The 15,995-nt window shown below is 46.3% G+C and overlaps 1 protein-coding gene across 2 annotated transcripts in view; it reads left to right on the top strand.

Moving 5' to 3' along the window:
* The window catches only part of SMCHD1 (structural maintenance of chromosomes flexible hinge domain containing 1), a 449,735-nt gene that overhangs the window by 73,056 nt on the left and 360,684 nt on the right, over nucleotides 1-15,995 (top strand). The gene's annotated exons all lie outside the window — the stretch shown is intronic.

The raw sequence follows: 15,995 nt of genomic DNA, 5'->3' as shown, positions 1-15,995 counted from the left end.
GAAGATCCTCAAAAAACGTGGTGCTCCAAAAGCGCTCCTTTACAAGGTAAGGATAACCATGGGTCTGGTGTTCGATAAAGCAATAGGTTCTTTATTCAGGCACAAAGATGCAGGGATAACGCGTTTCGAGGGGTGGAGACCCCCTCTTCGTCAGATCCAATACTGGGCTGGGATTGGCTTCCTTGCTTATTTATACATAGAAAAACCCGCGAAACATTTGTGGCGGGTGATGTATCGGATTTTGGAAACTACACCCCTTAAGGCACGTAACAAGGGGTCCAGTGAGCCTTAACACCCCACAGGTGTTACACAACTTTATGTTAAAGTTGGATGTGTAAATTATTTTTAATTTTTTTTTTTACTAAAATGCTAGTTTTTCCCCAAATTTTACATTTTTACAACGGGTAATAGGAGAAATACCCCCCAAAATGTGTAACCCCATCTCTTCTGAGTATGGAAACACCTCATGTGTGGACAGGAAGTGCTCTGTTGGCATACTACTAATTCTCAGAAGAGGAGTCACATTTGGCCTTTGCAAAGCAAATTTATCTGAAATGGTTTTTGGGGGGCTTGTCCCATTTAGGAAGCCCCTATGGTGCCAGGACAGCAAAATAAAATCCCACATGCCATACTATTTTGGAAACTACATGTCTAAAGGAACATAACAAGGGGTACAGTGAGCCTCAACACCCCACAGGTGTTTGATGAATGTTCATTAAGTGGGATGTGAAAAGGAAAAATTAGATTTTTACACTAAAATGCTGGGGTTACCCCAAATTTTCCGTTTTCACAAGTGTTATTAGGAGAAAATGTCATTGTAAATTTGTAAATACATTTCTTTGGAGTAAGGACATACCTCATATCTGGGTGTAAACAGCGTGCACACCGGTCTCAGAGGTGCAGGAGCGCCGTCAGGGCCTTGAGCTTTGCATTGCTGCCTATGGAGCCAGAACAGCGGGACTCCTCCTCTAGGGGCATTACATGGGCTAAATAACTGGGGTGCACTAAATAACTAAACATAAAACATAAAATTATAAAACAGGTTATGTTCCCAGAATGATAACCCAGAGCATAGCCAAATCAAAAAAATATGCCCACCCCAAACCCTATGCTGTGAATCATCATTCTGGGAATGTGATATGTGTGGCCGTCCCTAACCTGTTGCCTCAAATGTGCACCCGCTCAGGTGGAGAGAGAGCGCTGCGCATTTGAGGCAACATAAAAAGTCCCTGATGATAGTGAATCAGTGACCCATGAACCATTTTTTATTTTTTATTTTTTTAAATACCGCCAGAGTTCTATCAATTTTTTCTTTTTTTAGATGAAACATTATTTTGGGCAATTGAGTGGTTTATGGGGTTAAAACTTGGAATGTACTCTGGACTTGGTACATTGGGGTCAAATTATGGAAAATTTAAAATGAGAAGGGAATATTTAGTACTCCATGGAAGTGTGATACTTCCTTAAGCAATCCTTAAGAAACCAACAAATACAGAACCGACAGACCACAATCAGGAAGGGGAAGACAAGTAAAAAGCAGGGAGGAAAAAGAAAAGGAAGCACAGCCAAAAGATCCCAAAGGAAAGTCAAAAGCTAAGGGGGTTGTCTATCGGTGATTCTATCCCAGGGATCCCACACCAACAGAAAGGCCGGGACAGTATTGTTGAAAGAAGCTGTGAGGGACTCAAGGGACTTTGCTAAAAGGGTTTTAGCAGCTAAAGTAATATGTAGGAACAACTGGAACGGTTTCTTAGAGTTCTGATTGAAAGTTGCAGTAGGAAGACCAGCGGATCCAGCGGGATTGTCACCCCCCAACACTGCCTGAACCATACGTTGAACCCTACCCCAATATGGAAGTATAAGCGGACCAGACCAGAATATATGGAACGTGTCACCCAGACCAACCCCACATCTCCAGCACTGGGGAGGAATATCGGGGTTCAGCCTATTCAGCAAGACTGGAGAGTGGTACCACCCCATGAGCATTTTATACTCCGTCTCCTTGTAGGCGCTAGCGGCCCTAGCAGCCCGATCCCAGATCACATCCACTGAGAAATGGTGATAACGGTCTGAAGGGCCGTCTCCCAATAGTTCATATACTTGTGTGAAGGAGTGACTCCCTCTGGAGGGGAGATCAAGAAAGAGTAGATACTAGAAAGGAGTCCACTCATCTGGGGCCCGCTCCTGCACAGCCTCTCAAAGCAGGTAGGTAAAGACACAGTCAGAGAGCCCCGAGCTGAGGACAGATAATGACGAAGCTGTACATAGCGAGTCAATTCAGAGGAGAGGAGAGTCCAATGGGAAGCCATCTGGTCAAAGGTCATGAGGGAACGGGTCACGGGATCAACCACATCAGCTCAGCAGAAAAGGTTACGGGAGCCCCACTCCCTGACCATTGGGGAGGTTACTCCAGGGGGGAAATCAGGGTGATAAAGGAAGGACCGCAGGGGAGAAAAAGAGGAAAGAAGCCCAAACTGCCGAGCACAATAAGTCCACACATAACGGGTAAAGGACATGGGGCCGAGTAGGGGGCCCACAGGAGACGGGAGAGGGAATGTCCACAGGAGAGAGTTTGGGTTGTTTGGCGCTAGCCACAGTTTCTCCACCCCCATCCACTTGCTGCATGCATGGTAGGTTGACCAGGACGCCAAGTGCCGCAGGTGAGCCGCCCAATAATATTTTGTCACATCCGGAACCCCAAGACCCCCATAACACCGGCTCGCCATCATAACAGATATAGGCAACCTGTGCCGTTTAGCGTCCCCAATAAACTGAAAAAAAGCCGATTGAAAAGAGCGCAACACCGCAAGCGAGACACGTACTGGCAGCGATTCGAAGTAGTAGAGTAATTTAGGGAGAAAAGTCATCTTAACCGCCGCAATACATCCGAAAAAAAATATATACAGAGATCGCCACTTCTCCATTAAAGCACGCAGCTTACGGAACAGAGGGGGTAAGTTAGACCCCCAAGTATTTGATAGCAGTCTGAGACCAACGGAAAGAATAGTTAGTTCTAAGGAGAGAAACCACAGAAGAAGATAAATTGAGAGGCATAGCCTGCGATTTAGAGAGATTGACCTTGTATCCGGAGACCCGTCCGTAATCATGTAGAAGTTTATATTTGTATAGGGAGGGCAAAGAGATGAGGGGGTTAGTAAGAGTAAGGAAGACCTCATCAGCGAAAAGGCAGATCTTAAATTCCCTACCGTGGATAGCCACCCCAGAGACATCCGGGTACCCTTGGATCAAGGCTGCAAGTGGTTCGATACATAAAGCAAAAATCAGGGGGGACAACGGACATCCCTGCCTAGTACCATTGTATAGAGGAAAAGGCATGGAAGAGGCATAGGGAAGTTTTAGGGAAGCAGTAGGAGAGCAATATTGGCCTGCAGTGCAGAGAGAGACTAGAAAAAAAAACAGGAAGCGCTCCCTAGCGTGATACCGGAAGATGTACAGGTAACGCAGAATGTGAATGTGCGCTTACCAAATCGGGTTGTACTGTGTCAAAGTACAACCATGGATAAGAGTGCATACAGTGTAAAGTTCCAGCAGCCGCTCCACCTTTCATAGATAACAGATCCAAACCAATTTCCTCCAAAATGGGCAAAGTTAAAGAGGCGCTTGAAACCCAGGTGAGAGTAAAACTTCTACTTTATTCCCATAATGCAACGCGTTTCGCGGGGGTTCCGCTGCCTGATTAAGCGGAACCCCCGCGAAACACGTTGCATTATGGGAATAAAGTAGAAGTTTTACTCTCATCTCGGTTTCAAGCGCCTCTTTGACTCTGCCCATTTTGGAGGAAATTGGTTTGGATCTGTCGTAGTGCAGAGAGTAAGTTTCCAGTGATCCCAAATTTCTGGAGCGTAGCAAACATAAACTGCCAACCCAGCCTATCAAAGGCCTTTTCAGCATCTTAACTAAATAGCAAGGCCTGACCGGACCCTCGATTGACCACATCTATCAGATCTAGAACCCCCCCCCCCCCCCCCCTGGTGCCCAGGGATAAACCATACCTGATCTTTATGAATAAGAGTAGGCAAAAAACCACATAGGCGAGTTGCCAAAACTTTAGAGAACAACTTAAGATCCAAATTCAAGAGGGCTAGGGGCTTGTAGCTGGAGCAATCATGGGGGTCCTTTCCCGGCTTCGGGATCAATGTGATTAGAGAATGTAGAAAGGTCTGCGGCATGCCCTCCCCATGGAGAAAAGAGTTGAACAGAGAAACCAGTTTGGGCAAAAGAATAGCAGAGAAAGTTTTATAGTACAGATAGGTAAAGCCATCGGGGGGCCAGAGAATGCCCCGCTGGAAGGGACTTAAATGGGTACTCTCATTAAAACTAATTTTTTTAAATTAGTTTATGCCTAAATAAATATCTTTGTAATATATGTTAATTTAAAAAAAATCTTGTTTTCACAGTTTATTTTACGTTTGAAAACCTGGCCACTATGTGTCACCCTATGTGGTCCAGGAATCATTCCCCCCTCACGTTGAGCACGTTCGGACCACTGCTGGCCGGGCAGCGTGGTCCGAAATGCTCGTCCTCAGCTTGCTCTCTGCCTGTATATGAAACGGGCAGAGAGCGAGCACAGTGCTTGTGCGCTCGCACTGCACGTTATTTTAGTATCCCCGCCTCCTGCATCTCTCTCTTCTTCATTGAGCTTGTGCACGCACGGTGCCTGTAATTTTAATATCCCCACCCCCTGCATCTCCCTCTTCTCAGTGCAGGAGGACAGGCTTCAGATGACGTTGCGCCGGCTGGCCACGCCCACTTCCTGCCCTCTGGAGAGAGCTCAACTCTGAGCTACCGAAGATGTTATTATAAAGGTATTTTAAGGGGGATTTAAATAAAAATGAATACAGGGATAGATCTAGTTAGTGTCAGGGACAGATGGGGAGGGGGATTAGTGGAAGTTTAGTTAATGATAGCTACTCTTTAAGGACCTCTGCAAGTTCCTCGTGTGACAGGGGCATTCAGGACCTGCAGCGCGGTCTTCGGGGTCCGAGGGAAGTTGAGAAGGAAGGGAATACAGTTGAGAATAATAGTACTGAAAAAGACGTGCGATAGGGTGCTATTGAAGTTTCCCCGCCAAATCTTTCAGTGCAGAGGGTGCCTGCGAAGCCGCCCGATCCCGAAGGTGTCCAGCCAGCATAGTATGGGCTTTATTACCTTTCGTAGAAGTGATGTTTGGCATAAAGTAATTGCCGCTCCACTTTATGGAGGGCCAGGTATCCTAACTGGGACCTCGCAGCCACCAAGCGCCTCAGGATCGGGAGTGTAGGAGCAACCTGAAGGCGAGCCTCTAGATCCAAGATTAAAGCCCTGAGTTCCCTGGAGCGAGCCAAACTATCGCGTTTCTGTCTGTAGCTCAAAGAAATACAATGACCCCTGACCACAGCCTTATGGGCCTCCTACAGGATAGCTTTGGAAGAGACTGAACCCTCAATAGCAGTGAAATATTCAGCAATGCATTGGTGGATTGAGTCACGGGAAGGAAGGGACTTGAGTAAAGAATCATTAAGGCGCCAGTGACAGTGGAAAACAAAAGAGGAAAACTAAGAAAAGGAAACAATAACAGGGCTATGGTCAGACCAGGAGATAGGTTCTAGGGAAGCAGAAGTGAGCATACGAACCATGGGAAGGTTTCCAAAAAAGTGTGTGGAGTTTATGGGGGTGAGAGTAAAAAGAACGGTTGAAGGGGTGATTAATGCGCCACAGGTCAAAAAGTGCGGCCGAGCTAATCAATCGACGAAAAAGCATTGAGAGGCATACCTGCGAAGCAGTTGGCGGGGAACAAGCGAGCGAGTGACGGTCAACCCTTGGGGGGAAAAAACTAAATTAAAATCCCCCCCAATAACCAGGCCGAGGGAGCACATTTATGTAGACGTGATAACATCCGCTTGAGGAAGGGTATTTGGGAGGAGTTCGGAGCATAGAAATTACAGAGGGGCAGTTGTTTATCCTCCAGGGGACCACCAGGGGATTTGTGCAGCACGCAGGGACGACAGGAGGGGTTGCAGCATCCGTCTCTTATGGAGGGTGATCCAGGAGAGATCTTGGAAGAGTTGTAAAGGGGCCCCATCAAAGTCGAAGTATCGTAAGGAGCGCGACTTGGCCATTATGCGCTCCTTCAATTGAAAGTCCGCAAGGCAACAGATAACCTCTCGTGGGGGGGCCATTGACAGGGCGGGGACGCAGGGCGCAGTGGGCTCGATCCAATTTGATCTTGTGGGAAGGAGGCTCCCCCAGAATCCTGTTAAAGATAGCCTCCAGGGTGACTTGTAGATCCTCGTGCTGCGTAGCTTCTGGAAGACCACGGACCCGTATATTATTATGCCTTCCCCTATTGTCCAGGTCCTCACTATGTGAATGCAGATCACTAAGAAAATCAGTCTGGGTAAAATGGAAAGGGTACCCTGGAGTTTAGAGATGTAGGATCTGGTAGAATCATGGGCCCCCTCAAGATCATCCACTCTATCTGAGACATGCTGAAGATCATTAGGCATATCGGCGATTTCCGCTCTGCAGGCATGCCTGACTTCAGCGACAAGAGCCCAAATGTCCTCTTTAGATGGCAAATGAGAGAACAGCTGACTGAAGTCCATAGAGAGAGGAGCAGAGGCAGGGACCCCCGAGCAATCCAGGTCCAAATCAGGGCCATCTCCCCAGGTCGGCTGACCAGCTTTTCCATACGGGCCCCCAGGGGACACTGCAGCAGATGAGGGGCCCCGGCTGTGGTAAAACCCCAGGGGATCCCCCAGTGCGTCTTTGAGCTGACATAGTCCTTTTGAGGTTTTGTAGGAGCCCCAGCAAGGGCCACAGCAAGGACAAGGGGCCAGTCACACCCCTCAGGGGAGAGAGCAGTGGGAGCCGCAGGCACAGCAGGGGAGATCACAGGGGACCCACCAATATCCAATGGGGGATCAATAGGAGCAGGAGAGACCCCCAGAACCGAGGGCCCCAAGGCAGCAGGTGGTAGGTCCGGAACGGGGACCAACTTAGAGCCAGAGTCCAAGTCTCCCAGATTTAGAGCCAAGCCAGCACCCCTCTCCCTCCAGAGATAGTACAGGCTGAAGTGGGACCAGGAGTGGGGGCCTGCAGCATTTGGACCGGCAGGTCCTTGTCCCTCCCCGGCCCAGTCCTCCGCTGTACCTGAGGATATGTGGGGCTCCTGAGGCTCACCCTAGAGTCCGTGAAGGCAGCAGGATGATCAAGCAGGAGACCGGAGGATCTGTTCAGGCTGTCGGGTCCGTGCGCAGGGCTGCGTGCTCCAGCAGCAGCTCCCAACGAGCGGGATCACAGCCTGCGCTCTGAGGCCGGGGAAGCAGGTGGGGAGGCCGGAGCTGACGAGGAGGGCTTACTGAGGTATCGCACAATCCCTCCAGGCGGAGTTGGAGAGGGAAGTCCGGGGGCTAGGGTCTTTCTGCGGCGTCTGGTCCCTCTGGGCATTAGGAAGAGGGTGGATGGGAGCTAATGCAGCTAATTTCAAGGCCATGAGGCGCGGAGCACAGGGACTAAGCGGCCATCTCTGGAAACGGAAAGCCACGCCCCCCCCCCTCCCACACTCTGCATCTTTTCTGGGTTCTTCCCTTCTTTTCAGTGTGGGGGACTTCACCTGGAAAGTGTTGGCCTGGGACGATCCTTGCACCTATATTTCCAGTTTCTTGGGAAGTCCGGCCTGCTCTTTTCCGGTCGCCAAAGATCAGGACCTTTAGGACTTCTTATTGGAACTGGAGGAATGTCCCTGTGTTGCCAGCGTGCTGGGGCAGTACAAAAGAGTTGTACATGGCAACCTGTACCAATTAGACCGCAACTTTTTTGTACCATACCCGTGTTTTCCGCATGGCGTTATATGGCTTGAGGACTTGATCAGAAAGATCAACTCCCCCATATACCAATTGTAGTCCAGAATACAATTGGGCTTGAGGACTGGTGTTTTGGTACCTCGCACAGGGACAGGTGAGCTGCCGTAACCATGAATTGTGGTCAGCATAAGGACATCCCTCTTAACCTGTTGCTGGTCAAGTATAAGGATTTCATGGGTAAGGGCACGGGACTGACCCTTGGAAATAGGTGTCTGGATTAAAACTTAAAGGGAGGCCTCTCTGGTTTTTCCACACGGTCCAGCAAGCGGACGTGGATTTGGCTGCAATAGAATTGAACAGAGGGATGTTGGTATAAATCCCATATGTGGCCTTTGTGTACTACATGTCTCTCACACAGGCCTCAGACATGAAGGTGTGTTGTGTGGATTTTGGGGTGTCCTTTTAGTTTAGGATATTTTGTTGGCATATATATAAAGTTGCAGAGGCCTTGGGGTGCAAAAATATTTTTGGGAGACAAGTTGACGCTTTCATTGGTACCATTCTGGGGTGACACTGATCTTTTTTTATTACATTTTTTATGAGGTGGTATACATAAAAAAAAATCTATTCTGCCGTTTTTTATAAAAATAAAATTACATGTTCACTTTACTCTGCAGGTTGATTCCAAATTTCTATACTTTCTCGAGCGCTTCATTGGGGGACACAGGACCATGGGTATATGCTGCTTGTCACTAGGAGGCTGACACTAGGCAAAAAACAAAAGAAGGTTGGCTCCTCCCGGCAGGATATATCCGCTTCCTGACTCTGAGCAACTCAGTTTTAGCTGTGTCAGAGGAGGCAGACACAGGTCTGGTTTCTCTCCAGACCTTGTCTTATTCTTTTGTCTTTTTTTCTTAGTTTCAGCGTCCAGTAAGATTTTCTCTCCCTTTTTTGTTTTATCTAGCGTGGGGCGACAGGAGCATGTCGCTGCTGACCCGCCACATTCATGATAGGGGCATGGTGCATTGATTAATGGGCTGTTAACCCCTCCTCGCCAGTAACCAGTGCCTGTATTGTCCGGGTCCCCCAATCGCCCCTGTTCGCCATATCTGCTTAAGGCAGGCTGGTCGAAGACTTCAGAGGGAAGTATGGAGGTCCTTTCTTGGTAAGTATTTCCCCCTTCCCTTTCCTCTTCCCCCTTTTTGGCTTGGGCGGGGGGGTTTCTAGGGGTTCCCTGGATCATGGGGCATCGAGGGTTAATCTAGCCGGGGTGGGGGTGTTAACCCCTTGGCCGGCTCCCGCGATATACCGCAGGGTCACGAGGTGATATCGGGTCGGTCCCCGCATGTATCTTAAGCCGGGACCCGGGGCTCATAGCTATTAACCCTTTAGACGCGGCGTTCAAAGTTGAACGCCACGACTAAAACAAAAGTGAAAGCTGCCCGGCTGCTCAGTGGGGCTGATCTGGACCACCGCAGTGAAAATGGGACACGAGCGGAGGTCCTCTTACCTGCCTCCGGCATGTCCCTTCGGCGATTGATTCCTCCAAGCCTGAGATGCAGGCTTGAGCAATCGACCGCCGATAACGCTGATCAATGCAAAGCTATGGCTTTGCAGTGAACAGTGCTGGCAATCAGTGTGTGCAGTGCTATAGGTCCCTATGGGAGCTATGACGCTGTAAAAAAAAAAAAAAAAAAAAAAAAAAAAAGTTAATGTGATTTAACCCTTTCCTTAACCCCTTAAGGACTCAGCCCATTTTGGCCTTAAGGACTCAGACAATTTAATTTTTACGTTTTCATTTTTTCCTCCTCGCCTTCTAAAAATCATAACTCTTTTATATTTTCATCCACAGACTAGTATGAGGGCTTGTTTTTTGTGCGACCAGTTGTCCTTTGTAATGACATCACTCATTATATCATAAAATGTATGGCGCAACCAAAAAACACTATTTTTGTGGGGAAATTAAAACGAAAAACGCAATTTTGCTAATTTTGGAAGGTTTTGTTTTCACGCCGTACAATTTCTGGTAAAAATGACATGTGTTCTTTATTCTGGGGGTCAATACGATTAAAATGATACCCATTATTATATACTTTTATATTATTGTTGCGCTTAAAAAAAATCACAAACTTTTTAACCAAATTAGTACGTTTATAATCCCTTTATTTTGATGACCTATAACTTTTTTATTTTTCCGTATAAGCGGCGGTATGGGGGCTCATTTTTTGCGCCATGATCTGTACTTTTTTTTGATACCACATTTGCATATAAAAAACTTTTAATACATTTTTTATAATTTTATTTTTTATAAAATGTATTAAAAAAGTAGGAATTTTGGACTTTTTAATTTTTTTGTTCACGCCGTTCACCGTACGGGATCATTAACATTTTATTTTAATAGTTCGGACATTTACGCACGCGGCGATACCAAATATGTCTATAAAAAATGTTTTTTACGCTTTTTGGGGGTAAAATAGGAAAAAACGGACGTTTTACTTTTTTATTGGGGGAGGGGATTTTTCACTTTTTTTTGACTTTTACATTTTTTTACATTTTTTTTTACACTTGAATAGTCCCCATAGGGGACTATTCATAGCAATACCATGATTGCTAATACTGATCTGTTCTATGTATAGGACATAGAACAGATCAGTATTATCGGTCATCTCCTGCTCTGGTCTGCTCGATCACAGACCAGAGCAGATGACGCCGGGAGCTGCACGGAGGAAGGAGAGGGGACCTCCGTGCGGCGTTATGAATGATCGGATCCCCGCAGCAGCGCTGCGGGCGATCCGATCGTTCATTTTAATCGCGAACTGCCGCAGATGCCGGGATCTGTACCTGAGGGGCACCTGAGGGGCACCTGAGGGGTTAATGGCGGACGCCCGCGAGATCGCGGGCGTCGGCCATTGCCGACGGGTCCCTGGCTGCGATCAGCAGCCGGGATCAGCCGCGCATGACACGGGCATCGCTCCGATGCCCGCGGTTATGCTTAGGACGTAAATGTACGTCCTGGTGCGTTAAGTACCACCTCACCAGGACGTACATTTACGTCCTGCGTCCTTAAGGGGTTAATAAAAGTTCAAATCACCCCCCTTTTCCCATTAAAAAAACACCATGTAAATAAAAAATCAACATGTGGTATCGCCGCGTGCGTAAATGTCCAAACTATAAAAAATATATCATTAATTAAACCACACGGTCAATGGCGTACGTACGCGCAAAAAATTCCAAAGTCCAAAATAACATATTTTTTGTTTTTTATATCATGAAAAAATGAATAAAAAGCGATCAAAAAGTCCAATCAATACAAAAACGGCGCAAAAAATTAGCCCTCATGCCGCCCCATATGCAGAAAATTAAAAAAGTTATAGGGGTCAGAAGATGACCATTTTAAACGTATAAATTTCCGTGCATGTAGTTATGATTTTTTTCCAGAAGTACGACAAAATCAAACAGATATAAGTAGGGTATCATTTTAATTGTATGGACCTACAGAATAAAGATCACGTGTCATTTTTACTGAAAAATGTGCTGCATAGAAACAGAAGCCCCCAAAATTTACAAAATTGGCGTATTTTCTTCAGTTTCGTCGCACAATGAAATTTTTTTACCGTTTCGCTGTAGATTGGCTTTGGGGTTTAACACTCCCCTCCCTCTCGCCACATTAACCCCGTCCGCTGCGGCCGTGTATCCTACAGTTACTTTGTCGCACAGCTGCAGCTTTTCTGTCCGTGGGCCGTGTCCTGGCTGGGGCCACGGGCGGCTCACATATTCTTTGGGCACGCTCCCCTGCTTCTCCCCCTTGCGTTCTCAGTTTCTCCTTCTGGCCGTGTCACTGTCGTCGGGCGGCACGCTTTAGCTTCACAAGCCGTCTGGCTCCCAAGGCAGCCAGTGGCACCTGGGTCTTCTGGCGTCACGGCTCGACAGTTCCCCCCTGGTTCCCGCAGGTCTGGAACTGCGGACATGCAATTGAGCCCGCGGCTCAGGCCTGCGCTTAGCTTCGCCCACTTCTCGGCGCAGTGCCGGCATTGGCATTTGGCCCTCTTCCTAGCCCCCTCCGGCAAGTCTCATTGCAGCGCGCGTTCCATCCTCCTAACTCTTGGGAGCGCCGACAGGGTGCTGTACTGTCTGGTGTCACCCTATGAGGTGACCTCGCGCTCAGGTTTCCCTTAGTTTCCTCTCTAGGAAGGTGGCCTTTCTGGTCGCCGTCGCGTCCATTCGCCGTGTCTCAGAATTGGCTGCCCTCTCCTGCCATTACCCCTTTCTGGTGGTTCACAGGACAATGTGGTCCTTCGGCCGGTGCCTTCTTTCCAGCCTAAGGTTGTGTCTCCCTTCCACTTGAACGAAGAGATCGTGTTGCCTTCCTCTATCCGTCCCCTTCTCACCAGCAACAGCGCCGGCTTCATAGGCTGGATTTGGTCCGGGCAGTGAGGACCTATTTGTCGGTCACTTCCTCCTTTCGGCGGAGTGATTCTCTATGCTTCTTGAGGGGTAGCGCAGGGGGCTCCTGGCCTCAAAGTCCACAATCTCCTGGTGGATTCGTACCGCTGTAAGGATCAGGTGCCTCCCTTCCGTGTGACTGTTCACTCCACCCGTGTGGTGGGGGCCTACTGGGCGGTCTGTCACGGGGCCTCAGCCCTGCAGGTTTGCAAGGCGGCGACTTGGTCGTCGCTGCATACTTTTACTAAGTTTTACCGTGTGCATACTTTTGCGTCCTCCGACGCAGGCCTGTGTCGTAAGGTTTTTCAGGTGGCGGTTCAGGTGTTCACCTGAGCCTCCTTCTGTCAGGGTTGATTTGTCCTCCCCAGGGACTGCTTTAGGACGTCCCATGGTCCTTTGTCCCCCAATGAAGCACTCAAGAAAAATTGATTTTTGAACTTACTGTAAAATCTTTCTCGGAGCTTCTATTGGGAGACACAGCACCCATCCATTGTTTTGTTGCGGCTAGACGGTTCTGCCCTTCCGGGCAGGGGTGTTCTCTTTTTGTGGTCGGTTTCCCCTTTTTTCTCAGGGTGTTGTGTTCGGACAGTTTTTTTCTGGGTTTGCTCTCCTTCTGCTTTGGGACTAAAACGGAGTATCTAAGAGTCAGGAGGTGGGTATATCCTGCCGGGAGGAGACAACCTTCTTTTTGTTTTTTTGCTTAGTGTCAGCCTCCTAGTGGCAAGCAGCATATACCTAATGGTCCTGTGTCCCACAATAGAAGCTCTGAGAAAGATTTTACGGTAAGTCCAAAAATCTTTTTTTTTCATATTTTTGTTCATATATAGCATAAAAACTATTTTTGTAACTAAAAACACGTCCCCATGATCTTGTCTCCGCACATCTCCTCCAGATTGTGCACAACCCCACAATGACCTTCTAGTCCCCCTTATTGCCCTTGTCACACTTAAAGGGGTTATCCAGGAAAAAACTTTTTTTTATTTATCAACTGGCTCCAGAAAGTTAAACAGATTTGTAAATTACTTCTATTAAAAAAATCTTAATCCTTTCGGTACTTATGAGCTGCTGAAGTTGAATTGTTCTTTTCTGTCTAAGTGCTCTCTGACACGTGTCTCGGGAGGTGTCCAGAGTAGAAGCAAATTCACATAGGAACTGCACAGAGCAGAATAGGTTTGCTATGGGAATTTGTTTCTACTCTGGACAGCTCCCGAGACACGTATTATCAGAGAGCACTTAGACAGAAAAGAACAACTCAACTTTAGCAACTGATAATTATTGGAAGGATTAAGAATTTTTAGTAGAAGTAATTTACAAATCTGTTTAACTTTCTGGAGCCAGTTGATCTAAAAAAAAAAAAATAATAATAATAATAATAATTTCCTGGAATACCCCTTTACCTATTGTCACTGTCCAACATTGCCTGGGTGTCTCGGGAGTCCTGATCTTCGCCGCCCACTGTGGTTAGTACTTTATCTTGGCAGCATCTTCCTGACTTTCTTAGCCTCTTTCTCTTCTCTCTCTTTTCTAGCACCACTCCTTCCCCCAACCTTGCCCCCTTCTCAGCTCTCACCCCATTCTCTCTTCTCAATGCTAGTTGCCTGTACACTGATATCTGATTGGTTATTGGTTTGCCGGAGATAGCACCATGACCATGGGCGTACTCCCTTTATTCATATGTTATATTTTGAATGCCTACTGGCATACATGTGTTTCTCTTTCGTTTCATATCAAGGCTGTTACGTACAACATTTGAGACTTTTTTGTTTGCCGTTAAACTCCTATTGACTTTACATATCCATTCATATTGTGCTACTGTTAAATGCACAGCCCGGTTCTTCATGTGTCACCATATGTATTGTCTAACACTACCGGTTTGGAAACTGTATATGTACCATTGCCATACTGTTTATGAGCAGCCCGTTTTTGACTGATTTGTTTGTATTTGTTTTGTCTCGAAAAAATAAATAAATAAATAAATAAATAAATAAAATAAAATCACTTTTGTAAGTCACCGTATTCTGTGAGCCATAACTTTTTAATTTTTCACTGATGCAATTGTGTGAGGCCTTTTTTTTTTTTATTTATTTTTTATTTATTTATTTATTTTTTTTTGTGGGACATGTTGGCCTTTTTGGGAGGACTATTTTTATATACAGTACAGACCAAAAGTTTGGACACACCTTCTCATTCAAACAGTTTACTTTATTTTCATGACTTTTCAAGAAAATTGTAGATTCACACTGACGGCATCAAAACTATGAATTAACACTTGTGGAATTATAGACATAACAAAAAAAGTATGAAACAACTGAAAATATGTCATTCTAGGTTCTTCAAAGTAGCCACCTTTTGCTTTGATTACTGCTTTGCACACTCATTCTCTTGATGAGCTTCAAGGGGTAGTCACCTGAAATGGTCTTCCAACAGTCTTGAAGGAGTTCCCAGAGATGCTTGGCACTTGTTGGCCCTTTTGCCTTCATTGGGTTCAGGTTTGGTGACTGTGGAGGCCAGGTCCTCTGGCACAGCACCCCATCACTCTCCTTCTTGGTCAAATAGCCCTTACACAGCCTGGAGGTGTGTTTGGGGTCATTGGGGGAGATTTATCAAAACCTGTGCAGAGGAAGAGTGGTGCAGTTGCCCATAGCAACCAATCAGATCGCTTCTTTCATTTTCCACAGGCCTCTAAAGAGGCCTGTGGAAAATGAAAGAAGCAATCTGATTGGTTGCTATGGGCAACTGCACCACTCTTCCTCTGCACAGGTTTTGATAAATCTCCCCCATTGTCCTGTTGAAAAATAAATTATGGTCCAACTAAACGCAAACCGGATGGATTAGCATGCCGCTGCAAGATGCTCTGGTAGCCATGCTGGTTCAGTATGCCTTCAATTTTGAATAAATCCTCAACAGTGTCACCAGCAAAGCACCTTCACACCACCTCCTCCATGCTTCACGGTTGGAACCAGGCATGTAGAGTCCATCCGTTCACCTTTTCTGCTTCGCACAAAGACACGGTGGTTGGAACCAAAGATCTCAAATTTGGACTCATCAGACCAAAGCACAGCCCAAAGTTCTTAGCCCAAACAAGTCTCTTCTGCTTGTTTCCTGTCCTTAGCAGTGGTTTCCTAGCAGATATTCTACCATGAAGGCCTGATTCACACAGTCTCCTCTTAAGTTGTTCTAGAGATGTGTCTGCTGCTAGAACTCTGTGTGGCCTGTTGACCTGGTCTCTAATCTGAGCTGCTGTTAACCTGGGATTTCTGAGGCTGGTGACTCGGATGAACTTATCCTCTGCAGCAGAGGTGACTCTTGGTCTTCCTTTCCTGGGGTGGTCCGCATGTGAGCCAGTTTCTTTGTAGCTCTTGATGGCTTTTGTGGCTGCACTTGGGGACACTTTCCATCTAGAAAATGACATATTTTCAGTAGTTTCATACTTTTTTTATGTCATGTCTATAATTCCACATGTTAATTCATAGTTTTGATGCCTCCAGTGTGAATCTACTATATATATATATATATATATATATATATATATATATATATATATATATATATATATATATATATAATATAATGTGTGTGTAATTTGAATTTTTTTCAAAATTTTAAATTTTTTTCACTTTTTTTTTACTTTTTTCACATTTAACTTTATTATGATATTATGATACACATAATTCAATGGAGTACACATCTGTACGCCATTGAATTATGCCTATGTCTGTAATAGACATAGGATAGATCAGTCTCTAC

This window comes from Hyla sarda, chromosome 5, assembly GCF_029499605.1.
Source record: "Hyla sarda isolate aHylSar1 chromosome 5, aHylSar1.hap1, whole genome shotgun sequence".
NCBI lineage: Eukaryota > Metazoa > Chordata > Amphibia > Anura > Hylidae > Hyla > Hyla sarda.
Note: the sequence above shows the minus strand (reverse complement) of the source record. Positions and strands in the feature narration are given on the sequence as shown.